The 22,672-nt window shown below is 34.8% G+C and overlaps 1 long non-coding RNA gene and 2 other non-coding genes across 4 annotated transcripts in view; all 3 read right to left on the bottom strand.

The window, feature by feature from the left end:
* Positions 1-22,672, bottom strand: part of LOC122707049 — a 95,572-nt gene that overhangs the window by 47,478 nt on the left and 25,422 nt on the right. The window contains exon 8 of one of the 2 annotated variants that reach the window (XR_006344573.1): positions 3,715-3,791. This is a non-coding gene — a long non-coding RNA (uncharacterized LOC122707049). Of the gene's footprint in view, positions 1-1,121; positions 1,140-3,714; positions 3,792-22,672 lie in introns of those variants that run through there. The other variant, XR_006344580.1, reaches the window with a different exon arrangement.
* On the bottom strand, positions 544-618 carry LOC122707240. Its single transcript, XR_006344758.1, has one exon. It is a non-coding gene; the product is annotated as a small nucleolar RNA SNORD113/SNORD114 family (small nucleolar RNA).
* LOC122707247 lies at positions 6,843-6,917 on the bottom strand. Its single transcript, XR_006344764.1, has one exon. It is a non-coding gene; the product is annotated as a small nucleolar RNA SNORD113/SNORD114 family (small nucleolar RNA).

The raw sequence follows: 22,672 nt of genomic DNA, 5'->3' as shown, positions 1-22,672 counted from the left end.
AACAGTGAACACAAGAGGATTCATAATTTTGCATTCATAAATCTCATGCTGAAACATTCTCCATGTTTCAATAACTATCTAATCATTTGTATCTTATTTTTAACTATTGATTATATTAAACTACTATTTATCAAAATATTTCATGCTATATTTGCTATATTACTATTGATCATATTTATTACATTAAGTATTATTATTATAAATGATATGAATATTTTTAAAATAAGACATATGACCAGAAACTCACCACCAACAATAAACACTGATATTCACATATATCTATCTATACTTTCTCAAAGGAGGAGCACCCTTAGTCTGTCTTACTGAACTCAACTTTTCAGAAATGTGTTAACAATAATTCTTGGTTCATAAGCTCCTTTCATAGCTGGATAAGGGGTAGCTCTCCTCTTTATTTCTACTTTATTTATCCATGCATCAATTTACTTATAATAATACCATCCATATTCATGAACAACAAAAGGTCAAGAACACAATCCTTGAATATTTCTGACTTCCTTTGTAAGCACATTTCCCAAAGACACAATGGACCTCAGAGTTACAAACTGGGTTTAATCAAAATAGTATTCAGATGCCCCACGCATACTCATCATCGATCCAGACGTGGTATTCTGTGCCTTTGTTTGATATGTTGTTCTTGACATATTCATTGATTCACTGATGATAATATAATGTTCATGAATTAGGAAAATAAAACCAACATGCTTGAAGATACAAATATGTCTGTGAAAGTTCACTTCCCACAGAGCTAGAGAAATAGCTTCTTGTGCAATGCAGCCCAGCATTGAAAATATGAATTAATCCATTTCTTGTATTGTATCAGTTCCATATTAGCCATTGGTCCATGCTTAGACTTGCATCCGTATTTGAAAGATAGGACAATGAACTTTCATTTTCTACCATGATTAAGAAAAAGGCAAAATTTTCCATTTTTGTATATTCCCCTCCTTGATGGGTTCATAGTCTTTAACAATATCAAAACAGTGTTTCTATCCCCTGTGGTATGAAAATTAAAATTGAAAAAAATTTTAAATTTAACTTTGAGTTAGAAAAATTAAGTGGAACACTAAGACCTGAAAGCCCCTTGGACAGCAAGATCATACCAGTCAATCCTAAAGGATATCAGTCCAGAATATTCATTGGAAGGACTGATGCTGAAGCTGAAACTCCAATACTTTCGCCACCTGATGCGCAGAGCTGATTCATTGGAAAAGACCCTTATTCTGGTAAAGATTGAAGGCAGGAGGAGAAGGGGACAACAGAGGATGAGATGGTTGGGTGGCATCACCAACTCAATGAACATGAGTTTGAGCAAGCTGGGGAGATGGTGATGGACAGGGAAGCCTGGCATTATGCAGTCCATGGGATCGCAAAGAGTTAGACACAACTGAAGGACTGAACTGAACTGAAATTTTTCAGAAAATGAGTGAAATGCTTTTCATCCTTTTGTCCTAATAAATTCAGTCATGCTGAAATGGATTAATCATAACTCAAATTCCTAACATATTTTAATCATTCACCAATGCATGTCCACCTTAGAATTGTTCATGTATGTAGCCATTTATTCCTTCAAAATGTCTCAGTGGATACCCATGACCAAGGCCCCAAACAGAACATGAATTTTATTACTTATATTGATCTCTTCTTTCTTTATCTAAGAGGTAAAAGTCAAGATCTTCGCCATGAGTGAATAATCAAATCTGGCAGAATGTTTGCTCTGGGCAGTTAAGAGCAAATTTTAAAAAGAATCAATCCATAATTATCAATATGTAGTTATTGTACATATTGTACAATATGTAATTATCAATTATCAATCTACAACATCAAAATGATCAATAATTAGGTAACCACAATCCTTGATTTGCATCCTATTTTCAACATTTGGAAAGAGCTCTACTTTATATATATTAACTTGTGCAATCTTATATTTTATAAAATATGATGGATACTACTGAATCTAGCAGTAAACACCAGAAAAATAACTATAACTATTAAGAATGTGTCTCTCTACATATTACCCATGAAGGGCCAAGATCATCTTTTTCACTGAACTTTAACTGTGTGGAACTGGATCCATGGTAGAGGCAACCCATGGCACAATCTCACCAATGGTCCAAGCTTGACTCTACTTAATACATTTATTAATTCACTCACTAATTCCTATATTTAATTACTCATGGAATAATAAGACCATCCCTTTATTTTTCCAAAAAGTTTAAATAACCATCAAAACAGAACTGAAACACTATTATTTACAAAAGTCTATGTGCACCATTGGAAAAGCCTAGAATGTTTTATTCTCCCATGGACAACAGCTGTGTAAAACATGATGAATTAGGATCTTTCCATCAAATTGCATGCCTTCCACTGATGCACTATTGGCTGACTTTTTGAAAAAGTGACAGAGATACAGATGTATACATTTGATTACTTATAGTTATACTTCAATATCTGTGACCCCCACACACTGGATAAGGAACTTAAATAATATTTACATTTGTCTTCAAGTCATTAGCCAAAACAATAGCAAACTGGTTCTTTTAATGCTTGTTTGTATGCAACATAAAACTGCATAAAAAGACTGAATTAAACACAAATGTGGTCGAATAAAACAGTCTCATCATTGTTCCATGCTCTCCCTCCCAATTACCCAGTTTATTCAATCAACTATTTATGCAAATGTATTTCTCTTTCCTTAGTAAAATGATTGATTGGCAACATGCCTCCACACAAAACAAAAACATTCAGTTTTGTGTGCAAATGACCATCTGCTCCTTACAAAAATGACAAGAGCCTTGACTATTAAGGATCTAAAAAAACTGTTTTCAGAATTACCAATGTTTCATTACATACCTTACAAAGTTGGATGCATATATCTCTTATTCTGCAATCACTGACATATTTTTAATTCATAGGCTAAATTTATTTTAATAAAGCTAGTCACACCCTCAACCAAAAAGCCTGAGAAGAAGGTGTTGTAGGTTCATTTCCCGCAAAGAGAATAATGAGATGACTCTCTGTCATGAACCTCAGAGTTGCAGATGGGCTTAATCACAGTTCTTGTCTGAGAAACCCCATGAGATGCACCACTGATCCCTGCTAGGAAATTTCTTTTCATTTATTGATTAATTTTCTGAGACACACACACACACACGAAACACAATCACAAAATTCCAAAAATCAGATTCTTAAACTTTAGGCTCTTGCCCTATAGAGCTAATAAAACAACATTTCTTCTGTAATGGAAGTCAAAGCTACACATGTGGATGGATCAAAAATCCCTGCTTTCTATCAAACCCACATGCAGCACTCCTTCCTATGTGGCCCTCTCTGATTTAATTCATTCATACGTCAAAGATGGTTCCATGAAAACATCATGAAACTACCATCAGCAATCATCTCTAGACTGTCCGCAAAGTTGTCAGCCCCTCTACCCACATGCAAATGGTGAAAGCAACCGTGGTAGAAAAGAGAAGATAATACTAAATTAAATCACTGCTATCTTCTAAAGTGACCTCAGTAGTGCTGATTTAGCTCAAACACAACTTGGGGATTGTGGCACATCCCCATCACTGGTCCACACTGGAGGTGTTTTATATATTTCATGTGTGTAGTACATAATTATTACTTTGGAATTCTTCAGCTAACACTCATGAATAGACTATTCAAACAAAGAATGTGAACCAAGGGACTTACTTATATTAGACTTTATGCTGCTTGCTCACGATAAAAATTCTTTATTAAGTGATTAAATCAGCTGTCCTGTGTTCACTCTGGGGAGGAAAAAACCTGATTTAGAATAGATTTGGGGTTTTTTTTCCTAATGATTGTTAGTCAGGCAGAACTAGATAACAATAAACTTTGGCTCAAATGCAATTTTTTACTAATCCAGTATTGAATTTTTAGTTATGAATAATATAATAAACATTATTAAGTCCACCACCAAGCCCCAGATTAAGATCTGTAGGTGATGGACAGGGAAGCCTGGTGTGCTGCAGTCCATGGGGTCGCAAAGTGACGGACACGACTGAGCGACTTAACTGAATGATTACAAATATCCATCTCTTAAGTATGTGGTTAGTAAAGTCAAGTCTCTCAGTCTCGTCGGACTCTTTGCAATCTATCCACTGTAGCCCGCCAGGCTCCTCTGTCCATGGGATTCTCCATGCAAGAATACTGGAGTATGTAGCCATTCCCTTCTCTAGGGGATCTTCCTGACCCAGGGATTGAACCAAGGTCTCCCGCATTGCAGGCGGATTCTTCACCATCTGAGACACCAAGGAAGCCTCTAAGTTATGGTTACTTTATAGACTATTGACTGAGGCAAACACCTTTTCTTTTCTTACTTAAAAAAAGAAAAGAAAAAACATTGTACCAGAACTCAAAACATTGTCTCTTGACCACAGATACTAATACATTCCATGTGAAAGAGGACTACAAATTAAACCTGTTCATTTTACTTCAAGATTGTATTAATATTAATACTTATTTTATTCCATTCTACTAATTGTTCCAGGAGCAGGTCTCTTCCTATTTCAGATGTACAATTCTTTCTTTATTCATCCACTGATTCACTTGAAATAACACAATCCAAAAAAAAAAAAAAAATACAATCCATATCCATGAACCACAAAAGCCCAGGAAAAACCACACTGTCTTTTCCTAACTTCTCCTACTACTTAATATCTACAAAGCATATTGATTGATTCTCTACGCAGAACTGACCACAGAGTTACATAGAATGCTTACTTAATGTTATTGATTCATTCACTTTCACCAATAGCCATCACTGATCCAGGCATAACTTTCTATTTCTTAATCCACTTATCCCTTCCTGAACTGATTCATTCGTTCACAGATTCACGAATAATAATTATACAATCAATAACCTGCAGTGATGCAAAACTAAGAACAAAGGCTTAAACACAACCAAGATCTGTTCATGGCCCTGTTACTGTAGCGTGAATAGACTCAACCACTTTTCACAATAAGGCTCTGTTTTTACACATAGGGGTCCATCAGCACACTTATTTCGTATCAGTCCCTTCCTTGAGATCAGTGCCCACCTGCTCCTTTTTCACTTGATTTGTTATTATATTAAAGCTGGTGATCAACAGCCACAGCCCTATGATCTTAGCCCACAACTGACAAAAACGACATCTGCCATCTTTCAAACTACTCCAGCCTCAAAGAGTTAACAAGTGAATCTTAATCAATGAAGAAATGGATTTAGCAAATGTGGCCAGAATATTAAGTAGGAAGTTAATAGAATACTGCTCTGAAAATATGTGAAATTCCTTGCATCCCTTTAGTAATGAATGATCCCTAGTGGGGCTGAGTTGAATTAATCATAAATGTTAATTTATGACACATTCCAATCATGGGCTCATAATTGGCATTCCTTAATTTCACGTGCTATTTGACTATTTATTTTATTGAAATAATTCAGTGGGATCCCATTAATAATCCCCATCGGAGCTTAGAACACCAACACTGATATTTCCTTATTTCAGTCTTTAAGCTCCTTAGTCCCAGAAGTAATAGCCAGGGTCTTCACCATTAAAGCTGATTAAGTCAGCTGTGTGGTGTTCATTTTATAAAGGGAAACAAAAAGTCTATTATTAAAAACTCTAAAAATAGAGTTAGCTTTTTTAAAATTGGTATTTGTAGGGAGGACTAGATTAATCATAAACTCTACTTTATATCATATTCTCATCATTTTCCTAAGAAAGGTACTCTTTCATTTACTTAAGTTTGGCTGTTAAATAATATGAATTATACTGAATTCGACTGCTCAACAAACTGCAATTAGAGACATCTTACTTTACCTCCTACTTACACAGGAAGAGCCAAGATCACCTTACTTGACTTACTTCTATGGAACTGGACATATTTTTTTCATGAGATAATCTCACGTATCCACCACTATATTGATTTAGGGATTCATTCACTTACTGATTTATTGTGTTATTCAGATATTATCATACCTTTATTTTTCTAAAGAGAACTCAAAATGGTTAGACACCAACCCAGAATCAATTCACTGGACCAGGGAAAGGCTCAAACATGCACTTCAAAAAGCAGACGAGCTTAGAATTTTTCTAGAATATCTAACTCAGAAAATAAGATGCATCAGTATCCTGATACCACAACATGGGTTCTGAATTGGTATGTGGTTTGCTGACCTTTTCAAAAGAAGGTTGAGATACAAAATTAAAACTTCGTCCGCTTACACAGATATATCAGTATCTGTGATCGTATCCACTAGACAAGAGCACTGAACAAAATTTTTGTCTATCTATATAGCCATTGCCATTGAGGAGAACAGACTTGTTCATTTTTATTGTTTTAATAAAAATCAATGAAAAAAAGGATTGGGTTAATTAGAAGTGTTGTCTTACAAAACATTCTCACCACTGGTCTCTGTCTCTTAATTAAATGTGGTTATTTAAACAAGAATTTATATAAGTTAATGCATTTTCATTTCCTTAATACCACAACCAGCCAACAATGCAGTACCAACACAAAGCAAAAACTGTTATAGGCAGATGACCATATATATACACACTCCTTTCCAGAATAGTAAGATCCTTTACTGTTAATGTACAGTAAACAGTCTCAGCTAGATTTTAATAATAATCCATGTTTTATTATATCCCTTAATAATAGGTACATGATATATTTAATTTACTGATACACTTTTTATTTATGGGTCAACATTATAATAAAAATACTATCCATCCCCAAGAACCACAAACGTACAAACACAAGGTGCCAAGTACTCTTGTGCCACAGAGGGGATAATTTAGCCACGTGTCTTTATGATGGACCTCAGAATCACTTATGGGTTTAATCAAAACTCCTGTTTCAGATACCCCATGGAACTCATCATTGATCCAGACACGATTTTCTTTCTGTATTTACTTATTAAGTGATCCATGAATAACAACACAATCATAAAATTCCAGGAACAAAATCTCCTTTTATAATGGACCTCAGAGAACATGCGTGATCAGTGAACATCCATAATTCATGCAAAATTCATATTCAACACTGATCATTTTGGGTGCTTCTTTTATTTAATTGCCCATGTTCTAAAGAGGGTTCAACAACTGTGGTGGTTGTGTGGTGGTGAAGTCACCACCGTTAATCACTTCTCAAACACAGAGTCTTCCGTGGGCCTGCGGAGTGCCCCGCAGTTATTAGCCAGTGCTACACCAGCACGGTTTGTGGAGGAACATACAATGTAATATTGCACGTGCATGTGCTCGGTCACTAAGCAGGTTGCCATTTCATCCTCCAGGGGATCTTCCAGACCCACAGATCAAACCCACCTCTCATTCACCTCCTAAGCAACCTGGGAAGCCCCAAAATGTAATATAAAATAGTTCTAAAAATGAATGAAATGACTACTTCTTTTCATTGCCTCAGTTGTGCCGAATTAGACTAAACATAACTTTTGATTCATACCATATTCCCATCACTGGTCCATATTTGAGATTTCTATTTCCTGCAGACACACGTTGACGCTTTTGAAATGCCACTAAATATTTGTGTACAAACCACCCTATCCAAGGATAGGAAATTCAAGTCTTACTTACTTATTTTTCTCTACGTTCTTAACCCACAAAGCTAACTGCCAAGATTTTGCTTGTTAGAAAATGAATGTGTGCTGTCCTATGTTCATTCTATGGAGGAAACAGGAGAATTAAACTAGAATTTAAATGCATTATAGTTATGTGGAAGTAGGTAGTTATAAACTTCAAATCTTTCTAATTAATCCAATATTAGACTTTCAGATAATGTTATAACCACTGTTAAGACAACCACATAAGAATAAGAAAGACATTTATCAAAACTATCTTTGTATTTTAACCGCTTAACAGAATAAAAGATAATTTTAATGGATGCTATTTTTGCAGAACTGTGTACATTTAAATCTTTATTTGGGTACATTTAAATACATCCAATAAGGGGTATATATCCAACACATACTCATATAGCTCATATAGCTCATTGAGCTCATATAGCTCAATATAAAAAAAATTTTTTAATGGGCAGTAAAACTTAATTTTTTTCCAAAGAGGAAATGGCACGTACCCAACAGGCACAAGAAAAAATGCTCAGCCTCACAAATGCAAAACAAAACTACATGAAATATCACCTCACACTTGTCAGATAACCATCATAAAAAAGAACACAAATAACAAGTATTGGCAAGGATGTGGAGAAAAGGGAACCCTCATATACTATTGGGAGGAATGTAAAATGTGGAAAAGAGTGTGGACGTTTCTCAAACAAAAATATAATGATCATATGATCCAACAATTCCATTCCTGGGTTTATATTAGGGGAAAAAAAACACTAATTCAAAAAGATACACATTAAACATTCAAAAAACTAAGATCATGGCATCTGGTCCCACCACTTCATGGCAAATACATGGGTAAACAATGAAAACAGTGACAGACTTTATTTTCTTGGGCTCCAAAATCACTGTGGACAGTGGCTGCAGCCGTGAAATTGAAAGACACTTGCTCCTTGAAAGAAGAGCTATGACAAACCTAGACAGTGTATTAAAAACCAGAGACATTACTGTGCCAACAAAGGTCTGACTAGTCCAAGCTATGGTTTTTCCAGTAGTCATGTATGAGAGTTGGGCTATAAGGAAGGCTGAGCTCCAAAGAATTGATGCTTTTGAACTGTGGTGTTGGAGAAGCCTCTTGAGAGTCCCTTGGACTGCAAGGAGATCAAATCAGTCAATCCTAAAGGAAATCAGTCCTGAATATTCATTGGAAGGACTGATGCTGAAGCTGAAGCTCCAATACTTTGGCCACCTAATGCAAAGAACTAACTGATTAGAAAAGACCCTGATTCTGGGAAAGATGGAACACAGGAGAAGAAGGGGACGACAGAGGACAAGATGGTTGGATGGCATCACCGACTCAATGGACATGAATCTGAGTAAGCTCTGGGAGATGGTGATGGACAGCGAGGCCTGGCGTGCTGCAGTCCATGGGGTCGCAAAGAATCCGATACGACTGAGGGACCAAACAACGACAATCTTCCCAATCAGAAAGCACCACACCTAGGTGGGTTCTCTGGTGAATTCTATCAGAATATTTAAGGAAAAACAATTATACCAATTCTCTCAAAATCTCTTTTAGAAGATAAAAGTTGAGAAAAATCTCCTATCCCATTCTATGAAGCCAGCATTACTGCAATCTAATAGAAAAAAAAACAAAACAAAACATTATGGAACAGTATCTCTAATGAACATAGGTGCAAAATTCCTCAAAAAATTATGAGCAAATGAATCCAATAATGTATAAAAAGAAATAAAGTATGATCCACTAGATATTATCCTATCATGCACATCACGTCAAAAGGGTGTTGATCAAAAGGAGAATACCCACATGATTATATCAATAGAAGCAGAAAAAGTATCTGATAAAATACAATATTCATGAGGAAGAAAAAAACTCTCAACAAACTAGAAACAGAAAGGAATATCCTCAATTTGACAATGAATATCTATGAAAAAAATACCTAAAGCCAGGCCTTAATCACCCTCTGCAATGGCCCATACTGTCTGTGGAGTCTGCTTCTCTCTGAATCTGAATAAATCCACTTTTTACCTGTCAAAAAAAATACCTATAGCTAATATCATAACTAATGAAAAATTTGAAACTGTCCCACTAATATCAGTATCAAAGCAAGGATGTTCTCTCTCAACACTTCTTTTCAATATTGTATGAGAAGTTATAGCAAACATAACAAGAGAAGAAGAAACAAAAAGTATACCATTAGTGAAAGATGAAATAAAACTGTCTTTGTTAACAGATGACATGGTTATCTGTGTAGAAAATACAAAAGGACTAACAAGAACTCACAAGCAATTATAGCATGGCTGTAGGATACAAGGTAAATAAAAGTCACTTTCCTATATAATAGCAATGAACAAGTGGAATTTAAAATTAAATTGACAACCAAAAAATGAAATACATATAAATCTGACAAAATATGTACAAAAATTATATAAAGAAATCTACAAAACTCAGATGAAAATAATCAAAGAACTAAATAAATGTAAAGATATTCCATGCTCATGGGTAGGCAGAGTTAATACTGTCTATATGTCAGCTCTTTCCAGCTTGATCCATAGATTCAAGGCAGTTCCGATTGAAGTTCTAGCAGGTGTTTTGTGATTGTAAACAGAGTGATCCTAAAGTTTATATGAACAGGCAAAAAAACCAGGATAGTGAACACAATATTGAAGAACAAAGTTGGAGGACTGACATCACCTGACTTCAAGATGTACTATAAAGCTACAATAATCAAGACAGTGTGACTGGTCAAAGAACTCATAAAGTGATCCATGGAACAGAAGAGAGCCCAGAAGGAAGGCCCACAAAAATACGGGCAACTGATCCTTGACAAAGGATCGAAGGAAATACAATGGAACAAAGATAATCTTTTCAACAAGTGGTGCTGGAACAACTAGATGTTCACATTTAAAAAAAGAAGAAGAAAGAAATCTAGACACAGATCTTACACCCATCCCGAAAATTATCTCAAAATGGATTACAGACCTAAATAAAAATAAAAAAACAATAAAACCGCTAGAATAAAACATAAAAGAAAATCTAGCTGGTCTTTTGTTTGACAATGACTTTTTAAATACAATACCAAAGACACACTATGTGAAATAATTGATAAGCTGCAATTCATTATGTTTCTGTTCTGCAAAGAAACTTTCAAAAGAACAAAACACAAGCCATAGACTGGGGGAAAGTATTTGCAAAAGACATGTCTAATAAATGACTGTTTCCAAAATATACAAAGAATCCTTAGAATCAACAGTAAGAAAATAAACAACTTGATTAAAAAATGAATCAAAGACCTGAACAGACATCTCACCAAAGATGATAAACAGATGGAAAATAAGCATCTGAAAAGACACTCCACATTATATGTCATGAGGGAAATGCAAATTAAAACAGCGAAGTACCACTACTCACCTAGTACAGCAGATATTTGGCAGTTTATTATGAAACTAAATTTATTCTTACCACACAATCTAGAAATCACACTCCTTGGTATTTACCCCAAGGAGCTGAAATTTTATGTCCATACAGGAACCTCCACATGGATATTTATACCAGCTTTATTCACAATCGGCAAAACCTGGAAGCAGCCAACACATCCTTCAGTGGGTAGATGGATAAATAAACTGTTTTACATCAAAATAACGGAAGATTATTCAGCACTAAAAAGAAATGAGCTATCAAAGTCATAAAAAGGCACGAAGGAACCTCAAATTTAGTATGACTAAATTTAAAGACAATATGAAATGGCTATGTACAGTATAATTCCAACACTATTACATGCTGAAATCGCCGGGGGTTAAAGGGAGAGAAAAATGAAGCGACACAGAGGATTTTTAGGGCAGCGAAATATTCTGTATGATACCATAATGGCAGATACATGTCATTATATTGGGTTGGCCAAAAAGTTCCTTTGGGTGTTTCCATAAAATGGTACAGAGAAACATAAACTTTTTCACCAACCCAATATATTTGTCCAAAACCACTGAATCTACAACCAACAGTGAACCCTGAAGTTGACGATGGACTTTGGGTGAAAATGATGTGTCAGTGAAGGTTCATCAGTTGTAATAAATGTACCCTTCTGGTGTGGGATGTTGATAATAGGAGAGGTGATATACATGTAGAGCCAGGGCAACTGTGGGAAATCCCTGTACATTTTCCTTAATTATGCCATGAACCTAAGACTGCTCTTAAAAAATAAAGCCTTTTGGAAAAGGGAGCGACATGTAAAAAATAACAGAAACAAAAAAATCTGCTCTTCAAACGCAACATTGACTCTTACATGAAATTGTCTTTTCTGCTTCTTACTCAAAAGGACAAGAGCTTTGATCTATTTAATTTTATTGGAACTCAGCACTTCCAAATGGTATTAGTCTTGTTCCTTATTTAATTATGTACTCTCATAATTGGTCTTTTCAGCGCCTTCCTTGTCTTCATTCATTTACATATTTTATTCACATACTGATTTACTTAAAATATAATCTATACTCAAGAACTTCAACAGACCAAGAATAAGAACTGACACTTCTTCACTTGTGCTATATGATCATGTCCCACAGAGTTAATGGGGTAATTTTCTTTTTCTGATAGATCTTGGAGCTATAAAGCTTAGTTAAGTAAAATTCTGGATTCAGATACCGCATGATACTCATCGTTCGTCTTGGCTTGGCATTCCACTCCTTCATTCATTTGCATCTTTATTGACTGAATCATTCACTGATTCACTAACAATAAGAAAGTCAACAAAGGAAAATCTCCAAATTAAGATTTCTGAAACTGCTAAAATCAACATACAAATCTCAGTGTCACACACATGGATTTATTAGCTTCCTCATTTCTTGGAAATTCTGTAGTCATGGCTGATCCATGCTTACTCCTTTTCATTTAATTTGTCCCACATTAAATATAGTAAACTGAATGATCATCAATAACCCCACAACTGGAACCCTGACAATCTCAACCACCTTCCTATGTGCTATCACTGAAGACTTGGTTACCAAGGTCACCTGAGGAAATTTAAATTAGCTATGGTACAAAAGTAAAGTGAAATGGTTATCTACTCTGAAGCAGATGAAAATGTCCTCCCTCTTATTTTCTTTCACAGCCTCACTTAGGTTGAATTGGAGTAACCTAATTTATTTTTGTTCATAATACATCCCTATCACTGGCTGAGGCATGGAACTTTTTATTTTTTCTAAAATAAGCATGAACCAAATCTAGAACTTCTACTATTACTTAGATCTGTTTTAGCACTCTGACTCACAGAAATGATGCCAAGATTTCCACCAATGGAGAATAATTAAGTCAAGTGTGGTGGATCCTTTGTGTGGAGTTAATAGTGGATTTTAGAAAGAATCTGAGTCTACAATTTATATTTTTCAAGGAATATTAATAAGCCTGTAATAGATCAATCATAAACTTTGATTCAGGACACATTTTAATCAAAGGGCCCAGAACAGCTAGCATATTATTTATTGACTTGTCTAGAACTCAACACAAGAATATGAAATGGTGATTAAAAGAAACCCACAGTGTACTCTCTCCCAACATGGTAAGAATCTATCAATGTATAAACTATAATGGAAAAGAATATATATGTGTATTTTTGTATATAGATAGATATGTAACTGAATCACTGTGATGGACAGCAGAAATTAACACAATATTGTAAATCATCTATAACTCAATAAAATATGTTTTTAAAAAAAGAATCTAGAGCATTTTTCCTAATAGTAGATGTCACTTGTGCAGGATGGGATTCATTTAAATACTTCCTCATGGCACATTTTCACCAATAGTATATGCTAGACCCTCCATTATATATTTGTTTATCTAGTCACTGTTTATTTATTCATTTACTCTTGTACTCATGAATAAGTTAAACTTCAACTTACTTTTCCAGAGAAAACAGTATGATCTATCCATGAACAACTCAAATTGCAATACAATTAGATGCAACTATACACGTGAATCTGAGATAAAGTGGGAAGAGCCTAGTTGCTTTTTTTCTTCATCTGAATATCAATAAGGAACAATAGGACAAGTGAGTCACATTGTTTTTTAACACATGTTCCTCAGTGGCCCATGTTTGACCTTACTGGTCCTCAGCAGGGGCCAAACTGTCCCCAGAAGGTGTTGGCCAATGTTGAAATAGTTTTGGTTGTCACACTGGGAGAGGGGGTTCCACCTAGTGGCATCTAGTTAGTAGAAGTCAGTGCAGTTACCAAATACTCTACAGTGTACAAGAGTCTCCCACATCTATGAAACATCCAACCCAAAATTTCAATAATTCAAGGCTGAGAAATCCCACTTTACCTTCTTCAAAATACTTGGTTGAAAGATAAATGGACTTCTATGTTCACTCATAATATCATCAATACCCTTGAACATAGAGGCTGGATCAGAAATCTGAATGGTATTAACAGCCACTCATGTATTCATTACTCCCAGACATAACCAATTAGATATCTTCTTATTTTCAATAAGCAGTCAGCACTTCTCAAATAATGCAGAACATTGATTTCCAGGTATTTATCTATGTATGCTATTTATCCAAATAGATTTATATTGGAATTGAGCACTTTAGAAATGTATTAATAGCAAAAATACATTAAACAGTCATAATTGGACCACATATGGCTTTCCTTGTCTTCTATACAGATATACTTTCTCATTTATTAATTCACTTATAGTAATCCCATCCATATCTATGATTATTAATAGCTTGAGAACAAAATCCTGATCATTAACTTCTGTTGTACAGGCATTAACTAGGTCTCTGACCTCAGAATTTGGTTAAACAGGGTTTAACCAAATCATTTATTCACATACACCTCAGATATTCATTGGTTCAAACTTTGCACCTTTCTATTCATGCATACTTTTGTTTACTGATTCCCTAATTAAGTCACTAATAATAATAAAGTCAATGTGTAAAATTCAAAAAACCCTAAAAACAATATCCTAGAATATTACTAAGGTCTATCTATAGGCTTATTTTTCACAAAACTAAGATTCTACATCTTTTTTGCAGCAGATCACGACATTATACCCTGAGATTATCAGCTTACTTGCTTCATGTCAATCCCATATTTATACTTTATCTACTATGCCTGTCCTCCTTTCACTTAATTTTTCCATGTTTTAAAGATGGTACATATGGTAGCCAGCCTCCAAGATGGCACCCAAGGATTCCTGGTTCCTAGTGCTTGTAGCCTTGCAGTCTCCTCCCATACTAAATCATGCCCGGCCTCTATACCCAACAGAATACTTGACAGGCAGACAGTGTTTGATCTGAATCTTAATTATACATACATTGAGCTTTCTGCCTCCCTTTCTCTTCTACTGATTGCTCGTGGGGAACTCGGCTGTCATGTTGCAAGGACACTCAAGCAGTCCTAAGGAGAGGTCCACGTATGAAGGGACTGTGGTCCCCCTGCCAACGACCAGGACAAACTTTCTAGCCTTCTGAGTGATTCATGGAGGCAAATCCTCCAGCCCAAGCTTTCACGTATCTGCAATCCTACCTGACATCTTGACTGCAAGCTCACAAAAGACTCTAAACCAAAACTGCCCACTATCCTCTCTAGATTCCTGCCCCATGGAAGATGTGACGCATAACAAATATTTACTGTTGCTTTCAGTTGCTCAGTTGTAGGGTAACTTGTTACATAATAAAAAAAATAAACTTATACATACAGTGATCAACCACCAAGTGTCTTATCTCACAATGAGGACATTGATACTATATTCTCTCATCCTATCTACTCCCCTTTCAAGGAGTTATGACCTAGCTCTTTATCACTGATGAAAGGTTTAAATTAACCATGATATAAAATAAAATATAATAATAAAAACACTGAAGATGAATAAAAGATCCCCATCATTTTTAATGGACCTCAGATTACTCGTAAAACTTGGTTAACTACCACTTTTGACCCTGCATGGCATCCTTTGGTCTTCCCCAGTGGCTCTGCAGTAAAGAATCTACCTATGATGCAGGAGACACGGGTTCAATCCCTGGTTCAGGAAGAGCCCCTGGAGGAGGAAATGGCAAGCCACTCCAGCACTCCTGCTGGGAAAATCCCATGACAGAGGAGCTGTCGTCGATAGGGTCGCAGAGTCGGACACGACTGAGTGGGAGAACACAGCCCGTGGCATTCTTTGATTTTATGTATTTGGTTCTTTTCCTTTGACATAACGTCAGGATGAACAAATCTCCTTACCCAAGGACATGCATTTTGACCACTGTCGTCTACCAAAGTCTCTCGATAACTTATGTCACTCAGTCGTGTCTGACTCTTTGCGACCCCATGAGCTGTATGTATGTAGCCTGCCAGGCTCCTCTGCCCATGGGAATTCCCAAGCAAGAATACTGGAGTAGGTTGCCATTCCCTTCTCCAGCCGATCTTCCCGACCTGGGGATCAAACCCAGGTATCCCACATTGCAAGCAGACTCTTTTCCATATGAGCTACAGGGAAGTTCCACAATACCCTACCCAGAGGTAAAAATTAAACTCTTAAGACTATTGAACAATTAAATCAGCTATAGTGCTTTCATTCTGTGATATAAGATGCATATTTTTATAGAGAATGTAATAGGATAAATTTAACTTACAAACTGGAGTCATGAGCTACTAGATTAATCATAAACCTTGGATCCTATCACATTCTTGTTACAGACTTTTTATATATTGACTTGTTTACTGCTTAATTTTTAATTAATATAGCAAATGCTGTTAAATCCAGCACCTAACACAAGAATAATTAATGTAACTGGTATTCTATTGATCTATATACTCCCTAACCACACAGTTCACAGCCTCATTCATCTTTTTCAAAGGACTACATTCATGCATTGCTAAGAGTAGCTGTGAAAAAATGGTGTAATATTTACCTTAATTTTTCATTGACTCTTATTTTTCTCTTATTTAAATACTCCAAGAATAATTTGATAAGACAAGAATCCCTTTTTCATTGAAAATAGTTTATCATTACCTTTGTTTCATGACACCTGCTCCTCACCGACTCATGTACTACCTTCTTCTAAATAATTGACCAAAATATGAACTCATTCATTTATTCACTTTTAACAACACATTCAAAATGAATTCAAGCCAGGACCCTGAAAGAGAATATTGACTAACACTAGTTTCTGGTCAGACACTTATTCTCCACAGACAACTTGTTAGATCCTTTCTTGTTTTGTTTTAAATAATAGACAGTAAACAGAGTGATTTGATCATATATACTAACATATTCTCAATACTTATCTATGTTTGGCCTTCTTTCAATTAGGCACTTATTTAAACAATTATTTTTAATGTGAATGGTTTGTTCCTTTTCTAAATAACCTAACAACCAACTACCCAACACCAATCCAAAAGCAACAAGGATTCTTGTAATAGACTATATCCTATATGGAAAACAGTTAAGTAAGACCTGATCTATTCAGGTTATGATTAGTGCTTCAGGAAATAATATATTAATAATCCTTACTCACTGCTGGCTTGGATCATTGGTCATCATTCATTTACACTTCCTTCATTTATTCTTGCATTGCTTTACTTAGGGTACATTTCACAGACACTAAGAAATAAAGCTCAAGAACTGCATCTTTGATTACTCCTGACTTTTGCTATAAGTCCCTTTTCCACTAAGGAAATAAGATTTCTTTTTTCTAATGAATCTTAAAGTTACAAAGCTTCATCAAAATCCTTGACTCACACATCTCAGAATATTCATCATTAGTCTATACTGAATATCTTTTTCTTCCTTTCTTATATATTGTTTATTCAATTATATAATGACTCACTAATAATAATATAATCCATCCTCATGAATCAAAAACCCCAAGAACATCCTTGACTATCACTAAGAACTGTCTATATATGACCACTTCCCATTGTGCTAACAGACAACATTTTATGCAATACACTTACATATTTGCTTTCTGCACATATAAATTAACTAGCACCCTTGCATCATATCAGTCCCATTAGTCCATTAGCTTGGCCCTTTCCATTTAAAGACAAGGCAATGAAAAACTAAGGGATCCATAATCTCACTCCACAACTAGAACAATTTTGTCCATCTTCCAGTGTGCTCCTCTGTCAAAAAATTAACAGCCTAAATCTTTACCAGTCGAGCAGTGCTTGAAATGCACTGCAAAACTAAAACACAAGGTTTCATCCCCAGAAATGAAGGAAACACCTGCATCTTTTTTATTGAATTTTGAGAGAATTAAAAAATTATCTGTCATAAATCCCAATTCCGGCCCACGCTGGTGGTTTTATTGATTAATATACCCATTTATTACTTTGAAAAATTTAAGTGACACCCATAAACTAACCTCCCAACCCAAGAACATAAACTCTATCACTTACATCACTCTGTTCTGTCCTTACCCACCAAGCGTGTAAAAGCCAAGATCTTCAGCACTAGATAATGATTAAATCATCTGTAGTATGTTCACTTGGTGAAAATGTAGACTTTCAAAAAATTTTCTTTAACAGAAGCCAGTTTTTCTGTGTTAATTATTAATATAAACTTCGGTCATTTAATAATCTCTTCATTGCCCAAGAATGTCACTCTTTATTGACTCACTTAATTTTTATTTTTAAATAATACAGTGAAGAGCAGTGTGAGACTACAAACCTCTATCTATCATAAATATGTGTCTACATACTCCCTATCCATAAACCTAACAACTTGCTGATTGCTTATAATGTACCTCTCTTGTGCAGCATTAGATAAATGTAGATCTTTATTTTATGGCATATTCTCACCAATTCACATGATTTTTTCTGAGTTATAATGTCTAGTAGTTCATTTATTGATTTCCGTATATAATTAGGCATGAAATAGATTGTTTGTCTAAAGAATTTCTCCATGTAAATTTTGTATGTGTACTTAGCCAAAGTGGGAAAGAACCCAGAGTCCTCCTTCTTTATCTTGACAATATTTGGACATATCAGGAGTACATATTACCTCTGGTTCCAAACACATGTTCCTCCCTGGCCCCTCTTTGGCCTTCTTTTGAATAACTAGTCTATATATAAAATGCATTCCTTTATTCTCTTGTAACAATATATCAAGATCAATGAAAAAAACCAAAGTACTACATAAGAGCACTGGATATCCTTCTTAATGCTCATAGCCTATTGACGTAACTAACTAAATCCTCTTTTGATGTTTTTTAAATAAAACTCAGTGACTAGAGATAGATTAATCTTAACTCTGATCATATGACAAAGTCTAATTTTGCTTTGTGTTTGGCCCTCTCTCAATAAAACAACTATGTAAGCAACTCTTTATATAAACTTTTTTTGTTGTTCTTTTATAATTAAAACAGCAAAACCAGCAATGAAAGCGGCCGCCTGGACTCTCAGTTATCTCTGAATTGTTCCCGTAGAGGGTACAGAGCTTTAATCTGTTCATCTACAGAACCCCATGTTTCAAACATGCACTAATAATCTTTGCTTTATTGCATAATTCCATAATTGGTTTCTGTGAGGCCCTCCTTATCTTTATTCATTTACATACTTATTTATCCATTTCTGAGTTCATTTCCCAAAGAGTTTACCTTCTGCCTTTTTCTCGATACACCACCAATTTCAAGATAGGAGTTAATTACAATTTTGGATTCAGACCTAACCCCCACTCTAGGAGTCATCATTGGTCCAAGCTCAGCACTTGTTTTCCTCAATCTTTTACCCCTTCATGTATTGATTCATTCACTAGTTCAGTAATAACACAATCACTACATACACAACATAAAATCTTCAAAATATGATTCTTGAATGCTACTAAGATCTATCGATATGCTCATTTCCTATAGAACTAATAACACTAGATCTCCTTTTCCAATGACCCTCAGTGTGGACATATGTGCTCCCTCCCACTAAGATCTTTTGAAAGGAAAATCTTGATATCAACTGTCATGTAAATATAAAAGAATAGCAAACATCTCTGAAAATATGTGAAACACTTTCCAAATTTTTGGAGGAGTCATCAGTTGTGCAAAATTGAATTAAACATCATCACCTACGGTTCATTAGCTAGTCTAGTCATTGGTACTGTACAGCATTCTTTAATTTTATACTTTTATGTAGCTATCTAATTTTTTTGAAATATTTCAGTGAACAATGAACAAATACTCCTAACCAAGAACATAAACTTTCAATGTTACCCAACTTGGTATATATGCTTCTTAAACACAGTGATATCACCCAAATGCTTCTTCATTAGATACGATTAAGTCAGTTACAGTGTATTCATTCTGAGGTCAAAAGGAGGCTTTAAAAATAATGAAAACTCATGAATTTACGCATGTTTAGAGGATACTAATTGCAGAGTTCTAGATGGGACCTAAAACTTGTTTCATATCTTTGACCCAGGAACATCACTGTTTTTTATTTACTCAATTATTTAATTTTCATTTTAAGCTATATACTGAATACCACTAAATCCACAATCTAACCCACAAGTCAGAACCTTAAAGTCAGATTTTCTTCTTAATGATTCTTTCTTGTGCAAATCAGATAAATTTTAATCTTTGTTTTTCATGGCCCAAGCTTGACTCGTCTTTATGTATTCATTCACTCACTCATTCATTCATTCATTTAATTACTCATGGAATAAGTTCACCAGCTGCTCATTATATAAAGAAAACAGAAAATGCTAAAATGGGCAGCAGCCCAGAAACAAAATACTATTATGTGCATCTGTCTATGTGCACATTATGCAAAAGAGGAAAAGCCTAGATTTTTTTTAAAGTATGAAAGTCAACTGTTTAAAACAGGATAATCACTATGTTTATTCCATAATAGAGTGCCTCATTGGTGTGCGATTTGCATCTTTCAAGTAAAATATGAATCTATTCATTCATTCACTAGCAGCAATATATAATTATAACATGTCACTATTATAATTATAACTCCCTGGACAAAAACTTTCCAATAATATTAGCATGTGATCATATGCTCACAGTCAACCATCTTAAATTAGCCATAACTCTTGTTATAGGACTTATTCGCATCACTGGTCCATGATTTTCTTCCTATTAGATATTTAATTATTTGTGCAAACATTTCGCCCTTTTCTTAACAAAATAAACAATCGGCAACCAACTATCAATCCATCAATCCATCATAACAGTATTCAATGTTGAGCATATGTGTCTATTTGCTCCCTGCCAGAAGAGGTAAAATCTTGATTTATTTATTTTCCTAGACTTCAGTGCTTCAGAAATATTTGAAAACATATTCTCATAAATGAACAATGTATGGTTTTCCTGTCTTCATTCCTTCCTTCCTGTCTTTCTTTACTCATGCATCATTTCAGTTATTATAAAGAAAATCCATACTCAAGGAACACAGAGCTTAAGAACAAAATCCTGAATACTCCTTTCTTAAGCCACAAGCACCTTTACCTAGAGGGAATAACTAAATCTCCTCTTACAATGACCTCAGGGCTACAGAGTTTAGTCAGAACTCTTAATTCAGACAGTCCAAGACACTCATCATGGATCCAGACTTGGCATTTTTATCGTCTTCATTCACATCCTTCCAGATCATTTTTACATGAATAAATTAAAATACAATAAATATCCATGAATTATAAATGCCAAGAACAAGATGAATGATAGTTACTAAGTTAAGTCTATTTACATTTGTCCCACAGAACTAATACATTTAATGTCTTTTTTCAATGCACCTCTCTGTTGCACAAACAGATAATCAAGAGGTGTGTTTCAAAGCAAAACCATACTGATAATAGGTTTTTGCTTATTTCTTGACCCAATTTGTTCATATTTTAAAGGTGGTAGAATAAAAAACTATGAATTGCCATCTTCCCTTACAACTAAAACAATGTAATTTTCTTCCTATGTTCTCCATCCTCAGCAAGTAAACGATCTTGATCTTCAATCATGGACTTCCACGGAAGATCCATGGATGGATCTTCGTCCATCAAGGACTGGATGTCTAAATATACTTTGGGGTCATCCTAAAATGGGACATTATGTGGCTCTAAAAATTATTAATCATGAACCTTGGTACATAACATCCCCTCTTGATCAATGTTTGGTGTTCTTTAATTTTATTTATATATGTAAAACCAGATTTTAAAAAAAAATATTCCTTGAAAATCCATGAACAAACTTCCCAAATTGAGAACATGAGCTTCAGCAGTTATTTATATTGATCTCTGTGCTTTTTACTGACATTGGCAACTGCTAAGAGATTGGTCATTAGAGAATGATTGAGTTGGCTGTGGTATGTCCATGCAGCAAGGAAAAGCCAGTTCTACAGTCTACAGTGTGAGCTTTGCACTGCCAGATTAATCATAAACTTGGATCATATCACATTCTCATAATTGGTAGAAAAGCTGCAATTCTTTTTATTTATCAACTTATTTGACTTTTCATTTTAAGCTATGTAGTAATAAGCATCACTGAATCCAATACCCAACTCAAGAATAGAGTTTTTAAATATCACAGGTGCATAGTTGCATATTCTCTGCTCTTAAGTTAATGGCCTACTAACTATTTTCATGAACTTTGTGCAGAATTGTATAGCTTTTTAAAACTAATGTCATGGCACGTTCTCACAAATAATCCTAGCTTTATCTTACTTTATGACTTTACAAAGCCTTTCATTTATTTATTTAATTTGCAATGGAATAATCTGACCATCAATTTATTTTCCATAATAAAATTATATATATATATGAAGTATTAAACTCTCCAACTGAAACACTATTTTCACATGTGTAAGTCTCTACGTGACTTAGAAGGAAGAAACCAGGTCCTACTTTCTTCATATGAACATCAGTAGGATAGATCAGGATTCGCTACAAACCTTACTTCAGAACACAGGCTCCATATTTGTTCATAGTTTGCCTTTTTAAGATAATCATTCCAGATAAATCATATTATCTCAATTACCTGAGAATCTACACACTATATACTTGAACACCAAAAATGCTAACAATTGCCACCAGGCTTAAAACCCACATAAATATATGACTATATTATCCTCCCA

This window comes from Cervus elaphus, chromosome 13, assembly GCF_910594005.1.
Source record: "Cervus elaphus chromosome 13, mCerEla1.1, whole genome shotgun sequence".
Taxonomy (NCBI): domain Eukaryota; kingdom Metazoa; phylum Chordata; class Mammalia; order Artiodactyla; family Cervidae; genus Cervus; species Cervus elaphus.
This window is presented reverse-complemented; position numbering and strand designations above follow the sequence as displayed.